At 42.5% G+C, this 20,563-nt stretch overlaps 1 long non-coding RNA gene across 1 annotated transcript in view; it reads right to left on the reverse strand.

Moving 5' to 3' along the window:
- LOC145520946 (uncharacterized) overlaps positions 1–20,563 on the reverse strand; it is a 131,259-nt gene that overhangs the window by 23,111 nt on the left and 87,585 nt on the right. The gene's annotated exons all lie outside the window — the stretch shown is intronic.

A 20,563-nucleotide genomic window follows, 5' to 3' on the forward strand; every position in this document is an offset into this window, starting at 1 on the left:
ATGGGCTCAGAACCAGGTCTATTATGATTCAAAAGTCAGGTATGCAAATAACCTTTATGCTCAGTGTACCAACTGTGCTTCATTTAACATAGAAACCGACTTTCTTTCCGGATTAACTAAACCAATTCAGCTTAACTAAAGTGGGAAACTAGGTAAACTGAAATGAACCCTCTGAATCTGTCAAGCTTCGAGTGCTATGCTCTGCATAGCAATATTTGGTGACTTTTCATAATGCATTTTCATATAAGTCTGACATCATTTCATTTTGGTTTTCATTTAGAAATAATGATGAATATTAATAAGTGCTCGAGGCACTGTCTTTTCTTATGAGAGCCTTATCACACGAATGGGAGAGCGTCTAAAAAGTTTGGTTCAAAATGGAAATGTGGATATAAACGCTGAAGTGCTGAGACGTGGGGGTTCTGGGCTGCATAACTTAACTATAACTCCGCAAACTGCTCCCTAGCCCTGATGAGGAGTTTGGGGCGACTGTACTTTCCAGGGAGAGTCGTTCATCGGCCATAACTTTATACAGAAGAAGAAAATAACTCAAATTTGGTTGAATACTGAACAATGGCATCCTATCTGTTTCCTGCTGCTTGTTATTTCAAGCAGGCTCTTGCAGAACAAAGACAAAGACAGCCAGAAAACCACCCGGGGCTAGGAGAGCGGCAGCCTCAGGGGAAACCAAACCTGTTCAAACCTTGACCTTGGATTTCTACCCCCAAATCTGTGACAATAAGTCACTTTGCTTTTTAACGAAAATGTTCACCAACAGATCAACACACAAAAAAGACGTAGTGCAAATACACAATGGACTATTACTCAGCCATAAAAAGAAGAATGAAATAAAGTCATTGGCAGCAACATGGACACCAAGAATGATCATACACTCAATGAAGTAATTCAGGCAGAGAGGGACAAAGAGCCAATCACATCACTTAAAAGTGCAATGGAAAAAATAGATACAGTAGTTCATCTTGTAAAGAATAAATTTACGAAAAAGGAAACACACAAAGTTAAACCACAAACATAGGATTACACACTGGAAAGGTTAAGGAAAAAGAACACATTAGAAGGTCTGGATTCACATATACACAGAAATAAAAAAAATAATAGGAATTCACAAGCAATTGATTTCAGACAAGAAAATCTACTCCACTTCCAGCTCTAACTGCTATGGGAAAATAATCAGAAAACCACTAGATGCACTGTGATATATGTATAAATGAAATTATTGGCTGTACATAGAAAAAGCACACCATTGAAAACCAATTATTTTCACATCAAAACAAATAGCAAGTTTCAAAAATAAATAAATAAATAAAGGAATGGGAATTATATTGGTCTCAGTCCTCAGGGACCTGGGCTGGAGACAGATCCCTGGGCCCTGAGAAGCCTTGACTCCCAAGGCTGGACTGGGCTGAGGTACAGGGTGCCAGGGGATGATGGACTAGCAAAGGAGCACGAATTTAAACAAAGAGAGCATTGAGGCCTGTGATTGGGACCACAGACTACAGATCCTGGCAGTCTCTAGTACCTCTCAAGTTAGCCTGATGCATCCCAAGGACACTGGATCCTCTGGACTGAAAGCTCTTGAAGAGACACCTGGCCTCAGACTCCCACTGACGGTGTTCCCCCCAGCAGTCCGTTTCTCCTGAGACTCCGGGCCCTTTCAGACAGCACCCTGAGCGTCGCTGTTTTGACAGGATTGGGGATTTATCTGGGGGCGGGGGTGCAGGGGAAGGGGAAAAAAGTCAAAAGACACGCGCCTTGGCACAGGTTTGCCACTCACACATCTATATAACCCTGGAACGCAGCTCTGTTGGCCTCGGAACCCCAGTAGGGCATGAGACAGTGCTGCCGCCTTGTGGACAGTTCTAGTAACAGCAAGAGGAAAACCGGTGCTTTAGGGGCACAAAGCCTGAAGGGCTGAGAATGATACCTGACCTCAAGCAATGCCCAGGGCAGATAGTTGAAAACACCTCAGCAGGGCAGACTTTCAAGGGCCCAATCTCTAGAGTTCAATTAACAAAAGGCGTTTTGGTTTGTTTGTTCTTTTTAAGTCCTTGAGAGGCTAATCCACATCCCTAAATATCACAAAAAATATGAAAGCTGCAGTAAGGAATTACCTGCAGAACCCTCAGAACTGCCATCATGAAAAAATTAAAAACTGCAGTTTCGGGGAGAATGGATATATGGGAATGGACAGCTGATTCTCTCCACTTTTCCCCTGAAACTCTTCAGTCTCAGTTCAGTTGCTCAGTCATATCTGACTCTGTGACCCCATGGACTGCAGTACACCAGGCCTCCGTGTCCATCACCAACTCCCGGAATTTACTCAAACTCATGCCCATCGAGTCGGTGATGCCATCCAACCATCTCATCCTCTGTCGTACCCTTCTCCTCCTCCCTTCAATCTTCCCCAGCATCAGGGTCTTTTCCAATGAGTCAGCTCTTCCCATCAGGTGGCCAAAGTATTGGAGCTTCAGCATCAGTCCTTCCAATGAAAATCAGGACTAATTTCCTTTAGGACTGACTGGTTGGATCTCCTTGCAGTTCAAGGGACTTTCAAGAGTCTTCTCCAACACCACAGTTCAAAAGCATTGATTCTTTGGTGCTCAGCTTTCTTTATGGTCCCACTCTCACATCCATACATGACTACTGGAAAAACCACAGCTTTGACGAGATGGACCTTTGTTGGCAAAGTAATGTCTCTGCTTTTTAATATGCTGTCTAGGTTGGTCATAGCTTTTCTTCCAAGGAGCAAGTCTCTTTGAATTCACAGCTGTGGTCACCATCTGCAGTGATTTGGGAGCCGAAGAAAATAACGTCTGTGAGGGTTTCCGGTGTTTCCCCATCTATTTGCCATGAAGTGATGGGACCAGATGCCATGATCTTAGTTTTTTGAATGTTGGATTTTAAGCCAACTTTTCAACTCTTGCATCGATGCTAATTGCTCTTCTCCACAGTAAAGTAAAAAGTTGAAGAAAAAAGTACAAACAAACACTGCGCCACGGGGTACAAGGAGTAAAGGTGAGAGAGGGCATGGAGAGCTGATAACGCGGCTGCGCTTCTCGGGGACTGTGTAGTTGTTAACAGTCAAGACAGAGGACAATAAAGAGATTGCTTAAACGGCTGGAAACTGAGATGCCACACGACTGGTCCTTTTCGCTCCAGGTCTCTTCCCGGAAAAGCCGCGATTTGGGAACAACACAAGCACTGCAACGTTCACTGCAGCATGATTTACATTCAGCAAAAAGGGAAGCACCCAGAAGTTCCAGGGACGATGGATGCAACAAGAATAATGAGCTAAACTCTTGTCCAGCAGCATGGACGTACTTGCAATGATTGTACTAAATGAAGGGAGACTCAGATAGGACCACCAAAGATCTAGGATGTCCCCTATGGGGGAAATAGGGACATTGATACATATGAACTGCTTTTAAAAAGAGAAACTGACTCTGAGACTTAGAAAGGAAACTTCTGGTTACCAAAAAGAACGGTTGGGTTCAAGGAGGTTTAAATACAGAGGTTAGTTTGAACATATACACAGTAATAGAGGCAATGTAAATAGTCCAACAGGACCTAAGGCATAACTCAGGGAAATCTACTCAATGCCCTGTAATAGCGCCGATGGGAAAAGAATCCCAAGAAGAATACACACAGGTATCTCTATAACTGAATCAGGATACTGAACACGGACGCCAGCGCTGCTTTTTCATCAGCTCCACTCCAGTATACAATGATAGCTCAATTTAAAAAGAGAAGAAAACCTCAGAAACAAATGCCTGGGGTATTGGCCTCAGGTCTTGGAGACCTGGGCTGGTGACACGTCCCTAGACCCTGAGCAACGGTGGGTGTCGAGGCTGGACTGTACTGAATCGGAGGGTGTTAGGGAACATGAATCAGCAAAGGAGCCCCACTTTGGAGGAGGAGCCCCTTGTGGCCTGTGGATGGGACCCAGATCTTCAGATGCAGGCATGTCCTCGGACACCTCCCCCTGGAACTCGTGCACCCAAAGGACAGCGGGGCTTCTGGGCAGAAAGCTCCTTGAAAAGTCCCCTGGCCTCCGAGACTCTCGGTCCCCGGCGTCCCTGCTGCAGCCTGTGTCTCCAGAGACTTCGGGCCCGTTCCGAAATTACCCTGAGCATCACTGTTTGGGTAGGACTTGGGAATCTTCTGGGAGGGTGCAGGGGAGGGGGGAAAAGGTCGAAAGACACGAGCCTTGCCACAGGCTTCCCACTCGAACCCTGGAACGCAGCTCTCTGTAGGGATCCAGTTAGCCTAGGAGCCCTAGTAGCGTATGAGACAGTGCTGCCGCCTTGTGGACATTTCTGGTAACAGCAAGAGAAAACCGGTGCTTTAGGGACACTTCTGATGCACAAAGCCTGAAGAGCTGAAAAGGTTACCTGACCTCAAGACCTCAGGTAACTGTCCAGGGCAGATAGTTGGAAAAAACCTCAACGGAGCCCATCTTCAAGAATCCAATCTCAAGAGTTCAATTTAACAAAAGCTTTTTTTTTTTTTTTTTGGAAAGCCCCTGTAAGGCTGATTCACATCCCTAAATGTCAGAAAAATGAAAATGGAAACTGCAATGAGGCAACCCTCAGAACCACAGTCATCAAAAAATTAACAAGTTCTGTTTCAGGAAGAACGGATATATGGGAATGAAAAACTGAGCCTCTGGCTCTTCACCTTATACTGTCACATTCATGCTAATCAGCTGCTCTCCACAGTAAAGCAAAAAGCAAAAAAAAGGGGGGGGGCACTGGGGTACAAATAGTAAATTCACAAGAGGGCATGGAGAACTGAAGCATATTACACTTCTTGGGAACCGTGTAATTGGCAACAGTTAGGACAGAGGACAGTATGGAGTTTCCTTAAAAAACTGAAAATTGAGATGCTACACGCCTGGTCCTTTACATTCCAGGTCTTCCTAGAGGAAGCCAGGACTTGGGAAAGACACAAGCATTTCAACATTCACTGCAGCATTATTTACCTTTAGCAAAAAGCGAAGCACCTAAAAGTTCCAGGGAAGATGGATGGATCAAGAAGCTGTTTCATATACCTACAAGAATATGCCTCAGCCATAGAAAATAAAGAGCTAAAGTTATTTCCAGCAGCATGGATGGACATGAGATAATTACACTAAGGGAAGGGAGACTCCCAGAGGATGACAAAATGTCTGTGATACCCCGATGGGGGGAATATGAACATCTATACAAATCAACTGATTTTAAAAGGAAAAACTGACTCAGAAACTTGGAAAGGAAATTTCTGGTTACCAAAGAAGAACAGTGGGGTTTAGGCAGGTTTCAACACAGAGTGTGGTTTGAACATAAACACAGTAACAGAGGCAACATAAATTATCCCCAAGGAGCTAAGGCATAACTCAGTGAGCTCTACTCAACACTCTGTAATACCGCAGACGGAAAAAGAATCCAAAGAAGAAGAATACACGTCATTATTTCTATAACTGAATCAGGGTACCCAACACCCAAGACAACACCACTTTGTTCAACTCTACTCCAGTATGCAATGATATCTAAATAAAAAAGAGAAGAAAAACTCAGAAACAAATGGTTTCCAAAGTTGGGATTTACTTCTGGGGTGAGGGGTTATGGTGAGGAAATAATGAGTCCAGAAACCCTTGGGTTTTTGTTTTTGTTTTTTTCCCTTTGGCTGCCTGGCAAGTGGGATTCTAGTTCCCCCAAGAAGCATTGATCCAGTTGCTGGATCAAATAGAAGCATGGAGTTTTCACCACTGGACCACCAAGGAAGTCCCCTTGGGTTCTTGTTCTAACACCTACCACTTGAATTTGCAACCCGGGAAAAGAACTTTCCATAAAGCTCTTGTCTGAGTAACCAGAACCGGGTATGAAGAAATCCTGCCGCCTTGTGGCCATTTCCCATACAACAACCTTAAAACCGGCGCTTATGGACACTTCATATTAAGAAAGGCCTTCCCCTTGGTAGGCTCAGATGGTTAAGAATCTGCCTGCAATGCAGGAGACCCAGGTTAGATTCCAGGGCCAGGAAGATCCCCTGGAGAAGGGTATGGCAACCTACTCCAGTATTCTTGCCCGGAGAACCCCATGGACAGAGGAGCCTGGCGGGCTACAGTCCATGGGATTGCAAAAGAGTCGGACACGACTGAGCAACTAACACTTTCACTTCACAAGACCTGGGGGACTGTAAATGACCCTTGCCCTCAAGAAATGTCCTGTGTGGTAGGGAATCAGAAAAGAATGTAAAACACAGCCTGTGAAAAAGTCAATTTCAAGACGTAATTTTTACTCACACTGTTTTAAAAGTAAACACATGACATGACTCTCAACATCTGTAATTATTAGAGAGATGCAAATCAAAACTACGAGGTATCGCCTTGCACGAGTCACAATAGTCATTATCAAAAATTCTACAAATAAAAGTAGCTGGAGAGGGTATGGAGAAAAGGGAGCCCTTCTAAGCTGCTGGTGGGAATGGAGACTGAGAATCACTATAAAGAACAGTATGCAGGTTCCATAAAAAACTTGAAAGAACATTATCAGATGATCTGACAGCCCCACTCCTGGGGGGTTCATCCAGAGAAAGCCAGTATTCGAAAAGACCCTCAACCCCAATGTTCATTACAGCAGTTATTTACAAAAGACAAGACATGGAAGCGATGAAAATGTTCACAGACAGATGAATGGGTAAAGGATAGGTGGTTATACAATGGAATACTACTCGGCCATTAAAAAAGAATGAAATAATGCCATCGGCAGCAACATGAATGGACCTAGAGATTATCATACTAAGTGAAGTAAGTAGAAAGAGAAAGACAAATACTGTAAGATTCCACTGATACGTGGGATCTAAAATATGACCCAAATAAACTTACCTATAAAACAGAAACAGACTCACAGGCATAGACAAGAGCTTTGTGGTTGCCTAGATGGAGGAATGGATTGGGACTTTGGTGTTAGCATATATAAACTATTATATATAGAATAGATAAACAACAACGTCCTACTGTATAGCACTATACAGGGAACTATATTCAATATCCTATAATAAACCATAATGGAAAAATATGAAAAGAATATATATATATATATATATCTGAATCACTTTGCAGTATAGCAGAAATTAACACAATGTTTTAAATCAACTATGCTTCAATAAAATAAATTTAGTGGGTCTATATACATACATCTCTATCTCTATACCTTTTTTTAAAGGCATCCATCATGGAGAACTTTGTTATGATAGCCCTAGCACATGCATATGGAGCCACTGACCAGTCTTGCCTGAACTTGATTTGCCCTAGAATTTTCAGTTTTCTGAGCCTATGTGTGTGTGTATATGTATATATATATACATATACACATATATACACATATATATATATACGTACATATATATGTTTTACTTAATCCAACATGATTGAGTTTCTAACACTTGCTACTTAAGATTCCTCACACACACTCCACTGACCTCTTAGAGCATTGGTGGTGGGGGCGCTACAGGGAACGGGATGGTGTTGGGACTAAAACTGTGTCAACTAGGCAAGGCTGAAGAAGCTGGGGATGTTTAACCAGCAGAATGACAATGCAAGAAGGAAGTAAAGGAGGAGCGAGGCTCTTTCACATGATCTCCAGGGGAGCAGGACCTTTTCCTGAGAGGTTCCCTGCCGCATCCCCAGCGCCTGCCACAGAGGTGTTACTCTATAAATATGTGATGAACAAATGCCATGAAAATGTCAGGGGACTTAGCTGCAAGCAATAGCACATGTTTAACAAAAAAATAAGGTGGGGGAGGGTTTATTAAAAGGCTTATTAAAGCCTTATTCAAAGGCTACTGAATAAAGCAAATAATTGCTGGGATGACTAGAGAATCTGATCAGAGGAAGCACACTAGATCATAATCAAAATCATGCTACCAGGCACTTCCCTGGTGGTCCAGTGGTTAAGAATCCATCTGCCACTGCAGGGGACACAGGTTGGAGCCCTGGCCCAGGAAGATCCCACATGCCACGGAGAAACTATTGAGCCTGTGCTCAAAAGTCCCTGAGCCACAACTACCGAAGCCACGCACCCCGAGCCTGTGGCTCTGCAATAAGAGAAGCCACTGCCATGAGAAGCCTGTGCTTTTTCTCATCCAGCTAATTTTCATTGAGTGTCTACCCTGCATCTGGCATAGTTTCTAGAAGCTCGTGATACAGAGGTGAACAAGACGAACAGGCCTATGTCCTTGGGGAATTGAAATTCCAGAGGCAAGATTACAATAAACACAAAAAGCAAGATGCAGAACGAGATGGGATACAGTAACCAAGAGTGACTAATAGGTGGCTGTTTTCATGGGGTGGGCAGGGTAGGTCCTTAGGAGTCTTTTGTGTTGATACCTAAATGGCAAGCCCAATGTTTAAAGAACTAAAAATTGTACTCCAAGGCAGAGGAAATACCAAGTGCAAAGGTCCTGTATAGGTAATGAATGTGGTCTTAGAGGAATAGAGATGGGACCAGTGTAGGTGGCATATAGTAAATTAACACTGAATTTGAGGCCCCAGTAACTAAATAGTGCAATAAGCTTAGTTTCTGACCACTTGGTAACTATTCAATAGGCTTTTAGAAATAGACTCTAATTGTACTAATGAATCTAGGAATCCTAAAAGTCCTTGTAAAAATTCAAGAAAGGGATAGCATTTTTTTCAAATAATTAAATACCATATTAGGAAGACCTGTGGGCTATAGATCAAGTTTCAGAAATTACTTGAGCTAGGTGGGTTCTGAAGGGCTCCAAACCACCTCTATCAGCTAGAAGCTCTAATTCACCAAATTTTTAGACTCCACTGCAGTCCCTGCTTTCACTTCAACCATCGACTCTTCAACATCTCTAAATTATACTCCAAAATGTCCTACTTTTAGAGACAAACACAAAGTCCCATGTTTCCAGCAGAGATATTTCAAGTTTGGAGGAAAAAATAAGACTAATTACGGTTCTGACTTGAGGTCAAGGCTTCAACAGGACTCTCTAAAAATGCTTTAGAAATGCAAGCTTTTGTAAAGAGCTCCCCACTCCAAAAGAGAGAGAAGTTAACTTGAGAGAACATCTGCAAAAGTTTTTCCTTCCCTCAGAATTTCAGGAATGTCACTGTAGTAGATTTATCTTACTGCAGATAAAATCAAAAGCAGTGAATGCTGGAGTGTTCTATCATTCAAAATGGCAGCCATTTCACTGCAATTTAAGCAAAACATTAAGGGAGCAATGGTTTCTTTAAGGTTCTTGTTATGCAAAAAGCTGTTTGCACTTAAGTCTGAGCAGCTAGGCATTTTTAACCCATACGGAAAGAAGACAGAGCTCTGTCAGGTTATTATGTAGTTCACTGAGAAATTCAATAAATGAAACACATTAGCCTAATATCAAAGGAGGGAGAATTGAACATCTTCTTCACCATCAGGGCAACAAGGCTGCAGGACTGTATTGAAGGAATAATGTTTATTGTGCACTTAAGGACACCTGGAGAGATTAAAGGATCAGCTCCAGAGAACATTATGGCAGTTTTTACACTTTCTGCTGGACAAAAGGTTTTCAGATAGTTTTCTTGTCCTCATAATAACTCTTAGAGTTTGCATGTTAGTCAGGATTCTTTAGGTTGCAAATGAAAGATACATATCTTAAGCATGCTTAAGCATAAGAGGGAATGTATTAGCATATATGAGTGTGTATTAGTTGCTCAGTCGTGCCCGACTCTTTGCAACCCCATAGACTGTAGCCCGCATGGCACTCTGTCCATGGAATTCTCCAGGCAAGAATACTGGAGTGGGTTCCACTCCCTTCTCCAGGGGCTCTTCCCGACCCAGGGATTGAACCCGGTCTCCTGCTTTGCGGCAGATTCTGTACATCTGAGCTAACTGGAAGCCAATTGGCATATATAAAATGTGCTATATTCAGGTCTTGCTGGATCCAGAGGCCAAACAACCTCTTTCCCTCCCTCTCTTTCATTCTCTCTTAACCTTCCCTCTATGTATCTTGGTTTCATTTTTCTTTAACACATTACTGTTAGCTTCTTCTATTGCAGATGGCTTCCTACAGGCAGCTAAAGCTTATGTCACCCTTGTAGATTGCAATTCCACATGAAGCAGAAATCAGATCATGTGGGGAGAGTCTAACGGGCCTTGCCTCAGCCACGTACCCATCCCTTGAGCCAACCTCTGTGAACACTGGAGCAGTTTGCCACCATTAGCTGGGCTCACGTGTATGGTTACTATGGTGACCAGACAGTAAATGTGATTGGCAGTCCAGCTACAGCCACATGGAATTAGGGCTGGGGGTACTATTTCTGCAATGGAAGGAGGCCTGCTAAGCTGACAAAAGCTACAAATAGGCAGAGCCAATATTGTTAGTTCCCTTTTGCCAACACACACATGTTAACAGTGGACTTGCCCAAATTAAAACATGTCTGTTAATCATGACCTCGTTAACCTTCATTCCATAAGACAGATGAGGTTTAAAGTGCATGGTAACACAGGTAAATTAAACCAACATGGAAGAAAAAGTTCTAAGATTCTGCTCGGAGAGTCGGTCTTATGTAGGAAGATGTATATAGTGTGCGTATGAAGGAGGAAGGAGGAAACACAGTAAAGAGAGTTATTTGAGTCCTTGTCACTTCCCCTCTAGACTGCAGACTTTTTTGAGGAAAGAACCTGTGACTTCCCTCCTTCTCTCCCTGTAGGGCTTGGCAAATAATAGCAAGCGGCAGTAAATGTGAGCTGAATAAAGAGAAATAAATTAGCACATTTCTTTGTCCTCTTTTCCTTGGTAAATTGATGTGAGTTCAGTATATCAACCTCAGTGCTACGTCCATCTGATAGACAAAGCTGACCTTCTACATTAGCAGGAACTGAAGGTGTTTGACAGGGATCTAAGAGCAGTACAAAGAAGCTAGAAGCATGAATTTGCAGATTAGAGCTGAGTTTTAAATAGCCTGTGATTCAACTCCTCCAATTTTACATATCAGTGAATGGATGCCAGAAAATGCATATCAAGCCCCAAACTGCCTGTGGAGGGAAGTGGCAGAGGTACGTATGTTACTGTCCTTGGTTCTGAACCATTGCTTTTCCTGATGGTGGACACTTGTATGCCAGTCCAACCTCTCCTGGTCCTATGGGTGTTTCTGTATTTCTATCTTTGAAATGAATGGGGAAAAAAGATAAGTTATTTACTGCCCCAAAGAAAATAACTGAGACTTGCATCACAATATATAGGTTATTCTACAAGCATTTGATAGTTCTTTCATTTTTTTTTTTTTTCTGACAACTATACCCTCTTCTTCCAAGACGTGCTTATGTCATCCCAAGAAGTGAGTCAGTCTGCCTCAAGTTCACAAATGAAGTAGAGGTCCCGGGCTTCCTGAATCCTAGTCTGTTGGGTTTCCACCCTCCTCTCCCTACTACACCTTATTGTCTTACTAATATTTGAAAATTCTATTCCAAAAGTCTTAAGACTAAGGCTTGTGTTATCCATGGCTGTGTAACTAATCACCCCAAAACTAAGGGACTTAATCGATATGTATTGTCTTACAGTTCCTGTGGGTCAGGAATTTGGAAGCTGCTTAGCTGAGTTCTGGCTCAGGATGTCTCATGAGGTTGCCATTAAGATATGAACCAGAGCTGCAGGCAAGCCGAAGGTTGTCTGGGTCTGGAGGGGCTGCTTCCAGGGAAATTCATCCACACAGCTGACAAGTTGGAGCTGGTCATGGGTGGGAAGCCTCAGCTCCTCTCTTTGTGGGCCTCACAACAGTTCCTTACGTTGTTCTCACAACAAGGCAACTAGTTTCCCCCAGAACGGGCACTTCAAGAGAATGAGGGAGGAGTGGCAGTGTCTTTTAGGACCTAGCCTCTAAAGTCATATGCTGTCACTTCCAGTAGTCCAAAAAACCAACCTGATACAAGCAGATAAATACTAGGAAGCATGAATCATTGGGGGTCATCTAATGGCAACAGCCTCTTTTATGCACTCTCATCACAGCACTTGTCCTGATGTGTTGTAATTACCTTTTATTTGCACACCCTTCTGTAGCATACACAGCTGTCTGCTTACCAAGAGTCATTATTCCCATTCTCCTTGATAATAGAACCCTGGTTTTGTTCAGGTATTAGAAAGCAATTTTTCCAGGTATTAGCAAACTATGACTTATTGAGCTAAAGATAGTTTTAACAGTTATAAAAATTGAAAGAAGAATGTGCAACACAGACCATATATTGCACACAAAGCCTAGAATATTTTCTATATGACCCTTTACAGAAAAAGTTTGCTAATTCCTAATGGTAATCTCATTGCCAACTTTCCCTGAAGGGTTTAAGGACAGGCAGGTGTCCCAATTCTAGTCTGAAGAATAAAGAGAAAGCCTACTGGGCTTGGGGAGCTTCTGGAAAGATTTTTTTCTTCTTCCTAAGAAAAAAATAATATCACTAAAGGAGATCCCATATACTTTGCATCTATCCTGCTTTTGGGGTTGTCTTGTAAGAACGGTGCTGTGGCAGCCACTTTGTAAACATGAAGGGAAAGCCAAGAATATTCTGGAGAAGTTGACTCACACCTGACATTATTGAGTTGCTTAGTTAACCAATCCTAAAACAACCTATTTCCATATTTTTGTTACATGAGAACATTAAAACTATCTTTAAGCCAATCCTTGGGATCTTGTTGCTGGCAGTTTAAATCACACTAAATTATAGATATGAATTTTTAGAGGGTAAAAATGCATGTTTATCACAGAATCTTTTATTTCTACAACAAGGCCTGGGACAGAATAAAGTCTGAAGTATCAGTTGTATAATTCACGGTTTCTCAACCTCAGCACAACTGACACTGGGGCCAGATAATTCTTTGTTGTGGAGGCTGTCATGTGGATTGTAGGATGCCTAGCAGCATCCCTGGCCTCCACCCCACTAGATTTTTACCTTTTTTTTTTTTTTTTGACAGAACCACTCAATATACAGGATCTTAGTTCCCCTACCAGGGATTGAACCCAAGACCCCTGCAGTAGAAGCACAGGGTCTTAACCACTGGTCCACCAAGGAAGTCCCTCTACCTACTAAATCTTACAAACACCCCTTCCCTTATATTGTGACAAACAAAAATGTTCCCAGACATTTCCACATGCCCCCTGGGGAACAAAATCACTCCTGGTTGAGAACTACTGGTATTGCAGAATGATTCCTAGGATATTCAATTCTAGTGTACATGATTTATTATGCAACTTTAGATTAAGTGTGGGGTTCAGCTACACTCTGGTCAAGGCAGAGAGGCCTTCAAGACAATGGGTAGGTTGATAGGGGGTGATGGAACCATAAAGACAAAGAAAGAGGAGGGAGGTGGGCATGGGGGGAATCCTGGCTGTGCCTCAGGCTGGAGAGGGTACAGAGATAGCCACTCCCATCTTCTCTTCTGATCCTTTTTGTTGTTGGGTGGAAGTTATTGGGCATGATAACAAAGTTTCTTGGTCTGGGTCTTGGACAAAATGGTCCTGGGGACCATAAAATTTCTGATGATAAAGATGAAAAGAAAGAAATGTGATCTTGCTAACAGTACCCAGGCTTTAGGGAGGCCATGGCCCTTTGGGGCCAAGGTTTTGATAAAGGATGGGGTGGGGGGTGAAGGGAGATTAGGTAGCACCTAGGACTTCCCTGGTGGTACATTGGATAATAATCCACCTGCCAATGCAGGGGACACAGTTTGATCCCTGGTCTAGGAAGATTTCACATGCCTCTGAGCAACTAAAGGACGTGCTCCACAACTACTGAGCCCACGCGCTGCAAGTACTGAAGCTCGTGCAGCCTACAAACTGTGCTCCACAACAAGAGAAGCCACTGCAGCGAGATGCCTGCACATGGCAGCTAGAGAGTGGCCCACAGGCAGCAGTGATGACCTAGCGCAACCAAAAATAAATAAATAAACCAGTCAATTAAAAAAAAAAAAAGAAGAAGGTAGCACCTAAAAGTAGTTGAGAAAACATAACTCAGCCATGAGAAAAATCATTGTATCAAGAGTGGTTCCCAGCAATATGCCTATCTCTTTTGAAAACACAACAGAAAAGCTTCCAGCAAACTGTTTTCTGTCAAACGCTGGTCCCTGACAGATTGTGGCATATGGAGTGTGGTTTGTCTCTTAAGTCATTGGGGTTTTCTCACTCAGCGTCACCAAATGGCGGCTGTAATTATGGCAGTCAATGCTTCTCAAATGACAGCTTTCTTTCTCCCTTAAAAGGGTGAATGTTTTTAACAAGGCTGTGGAGTAGACCACAAAGAAATACGTGCTGCAGGGCTTTTTGGAAGGGAGGCTAGAAAATGCAGTTGATCACTCAGAAAGGAAGCTGATTTCCTAGAAAGAGCCTGGGGTGTCGAGTGAGAGAACAGAGTTCCAATCTGGATCCCATCTCTACCTCACAGGCTAGCTTGATGACCTTGGCTGGGCAGGTCCCTCTGTCTCTCTGAGCCATAGTTTTCTCAGCTTTGACTTTGGAGAATTGAACAAAACCATCTTCATGAAAAAGCTTCTTTAACTGCACTTACATATGCAAGGAGGATTACTACCCTTATTACCTCCACAAATTGCATTCTATGAAAGGTGCGGGGGTCTTCCCAGATGGCACTTGTGGCAAGGAACCCACCAGCTGTGCAGGAACCACAGGAGGCACGGGTTCAGTTCCTGGGTCAGGAAGATCCCCAGAGGAGGGTATGGCAATCCACTTCAGTATTCTTGCCCGGAGAATGCCATGGATAGAGGACCCTGGCGGGCTATGGTGCATGTGGTCACAAAGAGTTGGACATGACTGAAGCAATTTGGTATGCATGAAAGGTGAACAGCCTCCTGACTGCTTGTGCAAAGTCATGCTACATGCTCATGCACCTTTGAGCGGCCTGTAGATACTAGATTAATATAAATCTGGTCTCCAGGCTTTTGCTTAAAATTCTTCCTTGTACCCCATTTTCCCAATGTTACCTTGGGTGGCTGGCCACAGTCTAGCCCTTCTTATGCTCCAGCTTCAGATCTTATTGCTTTCCATGTTACTTCTAGGCTCTGGCTACCCCAAAGGACATGCAGTTTGCTGCAGCTGCCATTTTCTCTAACTTGGCCTGATAAATAGATATATGTGTACCTTTGGCACAGAATGGTCTCCCTCTACCCAGCCCTTCATCTGACTGAATCCTACTTTTGCTTCAAGTCCCAGTTTAAAAGCCCCTTCCTCTGTGTTATGGGCTGAATTGTGTCAGCCCTCAAGTTCATGTGTTGAAACCCTAACCCCCAGTACTCTGAATGTGAGTATGTGCAGATAGTGCCTTCTGGTGGTCATTAAGGTAAAATGAGGTCTTATGAGTGCACCTGATCCAATATGACTGGTGTCCTTGTGAGAAGAGATTAGGACACAGACATAACAGGAAAGACCACGTGAAGATGGCTGTCTGAAAGCCAGCAAGTGAGGCTTTGGGAGAAATCAGCCCTGCTCACATCCTGACTTTGGACTTCCAGCCTCTAGAGCTGTGAGGAAATAAATTTCTGTTGTTTAAACCACCTAGTCTAGGGTACTTCATTATGGCAGCCCAAGCAAACTAATACACCCTAGGAAGTCTTCCATGACTTCCAGGAGACCAGCCATGACCTTCTGTTACCATCCTTTATTTTTCTTTTCCAAACACTTATCATATTGAATTGTCCCCCCTTTATGTTCTGTCTCCTTAGTGTGTGAGTGTGTGGGGGTTGATGGCTTGGCTTGAAGGGTGGATGACTGAAAGTCTTAAAATCAAGGATGATGTATCTAGGTATCATCAAGACCTACCTGAATGCCTACAGGCGTAGAGAAAGCATGCGACACAGTATGGTTTCCACAGATGAATGGATGGATATGAATGGAAAACATCATGTCAGTTATCCAGTAATTCAGGTAAACAAAACCTATCTCACTTAAGAAAAGACAGATTTGGAGCACCATTTTCCTAGTTAGTTTACCTAAATTCAGTAATTTCTAATCAAATTATCTATACTTCACTAGATCTCTGAAAGTACACATTTCAAATGTTTCCCAAATTTGGCCTGAGAATCATGAATAGTCAAAGACAATTTTCTGGCGGGTTTTCCATTATTTATCTATTTATCTAGGTTCTGTGTCTCACCATGTCCGCTTCACTCACATTCCCCATAGGAGTCAGAGTCAGTGATGATGGGAGGAGAAGATGAAAGAGAGAAGAGTTTCTTTGTGCATTTAGGGATCCACAATCTGGAAGCAGTTGAGTATCTCACCTTCATATCTCCTCTGTGCTCAGTCACTTGGTCGTGTCACTTTGTTATCCCATGGACTAGCCCACCAGGCTCCTCTGTCCATGGAATTTCCCAGGACAGAATACTGGAATGGGTAGCCATTTCCTTCTCCAGGGGAGCTTCCTGACCCAGGGATCGAACCCACATCTGTTGCATCTCCTGCACTGGCAGGTGCATTCTTTACCCACTGAGCCACCTCATCAGCCCTAATACCTCCTCAGTTGAGTTCAATCGCTCAGTCGTGTCCGACTCTTTGTGACCCCATGAACCACAGCATGCCAGGCCTCCCTGTCCATCACCAACTCCCTGAGCCCACCCAAACCCATGTCCATTGAGTCAGTGATGCCATCCAGCCATCTCATCCTCTGTCGTCCCCTTCTCCTCCTGCCCTCAATCTTTCCCAGCATCGGGGTCTTTTCAAATGAGTCAGCTCTTCACATCAGGTGCCCAAAGTATTGGAGTTTCAGCTTCAACATCAGACCCTCCAATGAACACCCAGGACTGATCTCCTTTAGGATGGACTGGTTGGATCTCCTTGCAGTCCAAGGGACTCTCAATACCTCCTGCTGCACTTCAAATCCATGTATGCTGATTTCATAGGAAAGCAATTGACCTTCACTTTCTATGTAACCACCTATCATAGCTTGAAATGATAAGAGTTTAAAGGAATAAATACAAGATTGGAGAAGTTCTTTAGAAAATAAAATCCCATTTTGCACTTTCAGTAATTGAAATCACCCAATAATACCCAGACAAGATCCTCTTTCTTGATATTTGGATAATGAACAATTGAAAGCCAAGACAGCCAAAGGGAGCAATTAGGGAGAAAAAGAATATTAAGAACTTGCCAATACATTCTATTCTGTCAACTTCATCAGTGAAGTGTTCCCTTTAATTACTATTGATTTTCATAACAGTTTATTAATCCAATATGTTAATTTAAGTTTGTCACAGGCTATTGTGCATATAGAATAATGCATTTTTTGGTCTTATTGTTGGGGGGGGGCTAGTGTAATGGGAATAAATTTATCCCCCTTACACTTTTGTGTCTGATTTTTAAAAATTGTTTTGCTTGGGCAGAACTTTATTTTATTTCAGGCAGAACTGACCCAAATGGATCAGTCATCCTGACAGTCTTTTGACTTCCAGCATTAGCTTCTGAAGCACTCTATTTACTCGTTGGCTTTGGAGGGTGGTGGTGGTAGAGAAATGGGAGACAGACTGATTTGACAAATTAAGTCAATAAAACCATCTTATAACTTTCATTTTTAATGTCCTATGAATTCAGCCTAGGACTTGTGTAGAACTGAGAGAATCACTGTCAGGACTCATTTTTTTTTTTTGCCACTGAAGACACTTTGTAAACCTCATGAGTTAAAAAAATGGGGCTTCATGAACTTCCTTGGTGGTACAGTGGATTAGAATCTGCTGTCAATGTAAGGGACATGGGTTTGATACCTGGTCCGGGAAGATTCCATGTGCTGCTGGAGCAGCTAAGCCCGTGCACCACGACTACTGAGCCTGCGCTCCTAGAGCCTGTGCTCTGCAACAAAGAGTAACCCCTGTGACTAGAGAAAGCCTAAGTGCAGCAAGAAAGACCCAGCACAACCAAAAATAAATTTAAAAATAAATTTATTAAAAAAAAATGGAGCTTCATGATACCTGCTTCATCCTACCTTCTCGAGTGGGCACAGGGCCCACGACAGATCGTGGAAGGGCTTTTCAAAGATAAGAACACACAAAGAGAAGGTGTTACAGGTTTCCTTATTTACGGAAAAGTATCTTTAACCTCCAAACACTGAAGGACATGGCAGATTCTAAGAGCAAACGCCTGGAACCAGAAGCTCACAAGATTTACCAATCTTGGCTAATAAAATAGAAATTAAACCCCAATTACTACAGAAAGGGAATCAGATTAATGGGGTGGTACCTTATCTGAATAATAATTATAAATTAGGAGATTCCATTACAAGGCCCAGGCAGGGCATGCTTTATTAGTTCATCAGTAAGGCACACATTCTAATGGACTGGCATAAAACATGCTATGAGGATCTTCCTGCTGGATACCAGAAACCCAAAATAATTTACATGGTACAAAATCACTTTTCCTCCAGTCTGTAAAACACTCATGAGAAATACTGGGCTTCGTAGAAATATGAGGATTTAAAAGGTCACGGATGCTTCCATGTTTCCTTTCTTCAGTAGGGTCACAGCGATTGTGCTTATACTTCTCAGGCCTAGAATTCCCTAAAAGGTAAAAAGTGACCGTGGATTTGCACAAGGGTCTTTGAGGTAGGGCCACAGGATGTGGTCATGGTAGTTGTTAGCCTATGGGTTAAAGATTCTTTCCCAAATCGGGCTGACACTTACCCCTGAGCCTTCCCATGCCACAGTGTGTCCTTTCATCCTGGCCTCTTGGTGGAAGCCACTGCCCACCAGCTCATATTCCTCAGCCACCTCCTTGTTGGCCCTCATTCCAGCATCAATATGGGGGCACGGTCCCCGCCATATGGAACCCCATTTGGGTCCCAAAGCATCCTGCTGGGGCACAGAGTATTATTACTAGGTGTTTCAGGAACTTCTTGAGCTCTTAACTATTTCCTCTCTTCCCCGAGACTCGAGATCAATTCATGAGACAAGGTTAGGTGACAAAACTCTATTGCCCCTACCTTTCCCTTCTTCCCCTGCCTCTTCACATATGAAGAGATAACAGAAAACTACCTTATAGAGTAATTGGTGAACAAAATGCCTATAAGAATCAACACCCTATAACCAACAAGAGAAACAATAGCACTTAGGTTTGTACTTAAGGGAATTAAAAACAAACATCCACAAACTTCTACGTACATGTTTGTTGGTAGCAATGTTATTCATAATAACCAAAACCAACTCCAAGAAATAGCCAAGAAAGCAGTTCCAATGGCTATCAATTGATGAGCAGATAAATAAAATGAATTACATCCATACAATAGAATAGTATTGTATTAAGCTTTAAAAAGGAATGAAGTACAGATACTTGCTACAACATGGATAAACCTCAAACATATGTTAAGTGAAGGAAGCTGAACACAAAGACCACGTACTGTCTGATTCCATTTATATGAAAAGTCCAGAAGATGCAAAGTCAGAGAGACAGAAAGTCAGCAGGTAGTTGCCAGGAACTAAGGGAAGAGGGGAATGGGGAGTGACTGCTAATGGGTTCTTTTCGGAGGTCTTTTACGAGTAAATAGGATGTTCTGAAATTAGATAGCCTTGATGGTTGTATAACTTTGTGAATATCATAGACTTTAAAAGGTTAATTTTAATTTTTTTTTGCAATTAAAAAAATTTTTTTAAGTGAGAAATAGGGGGAAAAGAACCACCAGCTCTCTAGTTCCTTCTAGCAAAATCAGACTTGGGCTCAGCTGATAGAGTCCACCTCGTTTACTAATGATTGCAGTTAGGTTAGACAATCAAAATGCTGCCTGCCTCCAAACGCTTCTATTCTTACTTACTGATTACTGAAACTCTACTATGGTTACATTCGAGTCAAAGCATTTTACTTTATTCTTCCTCTTCACGTTTGTGGAACAATCTGAGTCCAATCTTGCTTCGAAATGAAGACAAATATAATACAATTCTTCCTCCTCTCAGTAGGCTTCAGACTATAATGGTTTGAAGGAAAGTTTGAACACACATAAAAAATCATTCTGCATTTTACCTGATATTCATGGTTTTTCACTCTCCCTTTCTGTATTTGAATAGGAGCTTTGAAAGATGTTGAACATGCATATAGCACTTATTTAGCAAAAAATTCAATGGAAATAGTAAACTTGATGTAGACATTTAGCTGTTCAATACTTACTTTGAGGGAAGCCAGAGACAGGGGTCTGAGTCAGCTGGGACCAGATATTATTCATAAGAATCATGGATTTGAGAGCTGGAATGCCTGCATTTGAAGTCAAGTTCTACCATGAAATCTTGAGCAAGTTATATAAGCTTTCTGTGGCTTGATTCCCTCAACTGTAAAATGGGGATTATAATTGTACCTCATAGTATAATTGTAGAAATTAATACATGTAGAGCTTTTAGAACATAGCTGTGATACTTCATATTAGAACAAGAAATATATATGTGGTCTTCATCCCCATTTCTGGCACAGAGCTCCTAAAACCCTAAGAATATCCAAAGTGATTAGTGACAAAGGTGTCTTTTTATGTTAACAAGGTGTGGGACTGAGTTCTTCACCTCTGGAACCTGGAGCTATCTCTCCTTAGAG

Source organism: Giraffa tippelskirchi, chromosome 9, assembly GCF_054371585.1.
Source record: "Giraffa tippelskirchi isolate mGirTip1 chromosome 9, T2T-mGirTip1v1.2.pri, whole genome shotgun sequence".
NCBI lineage: Eukaryota > Metazoa > Chordata > Mammalia > Artiodactyla > Giraffidae > Giraffa > Giraffa tippelskirchi.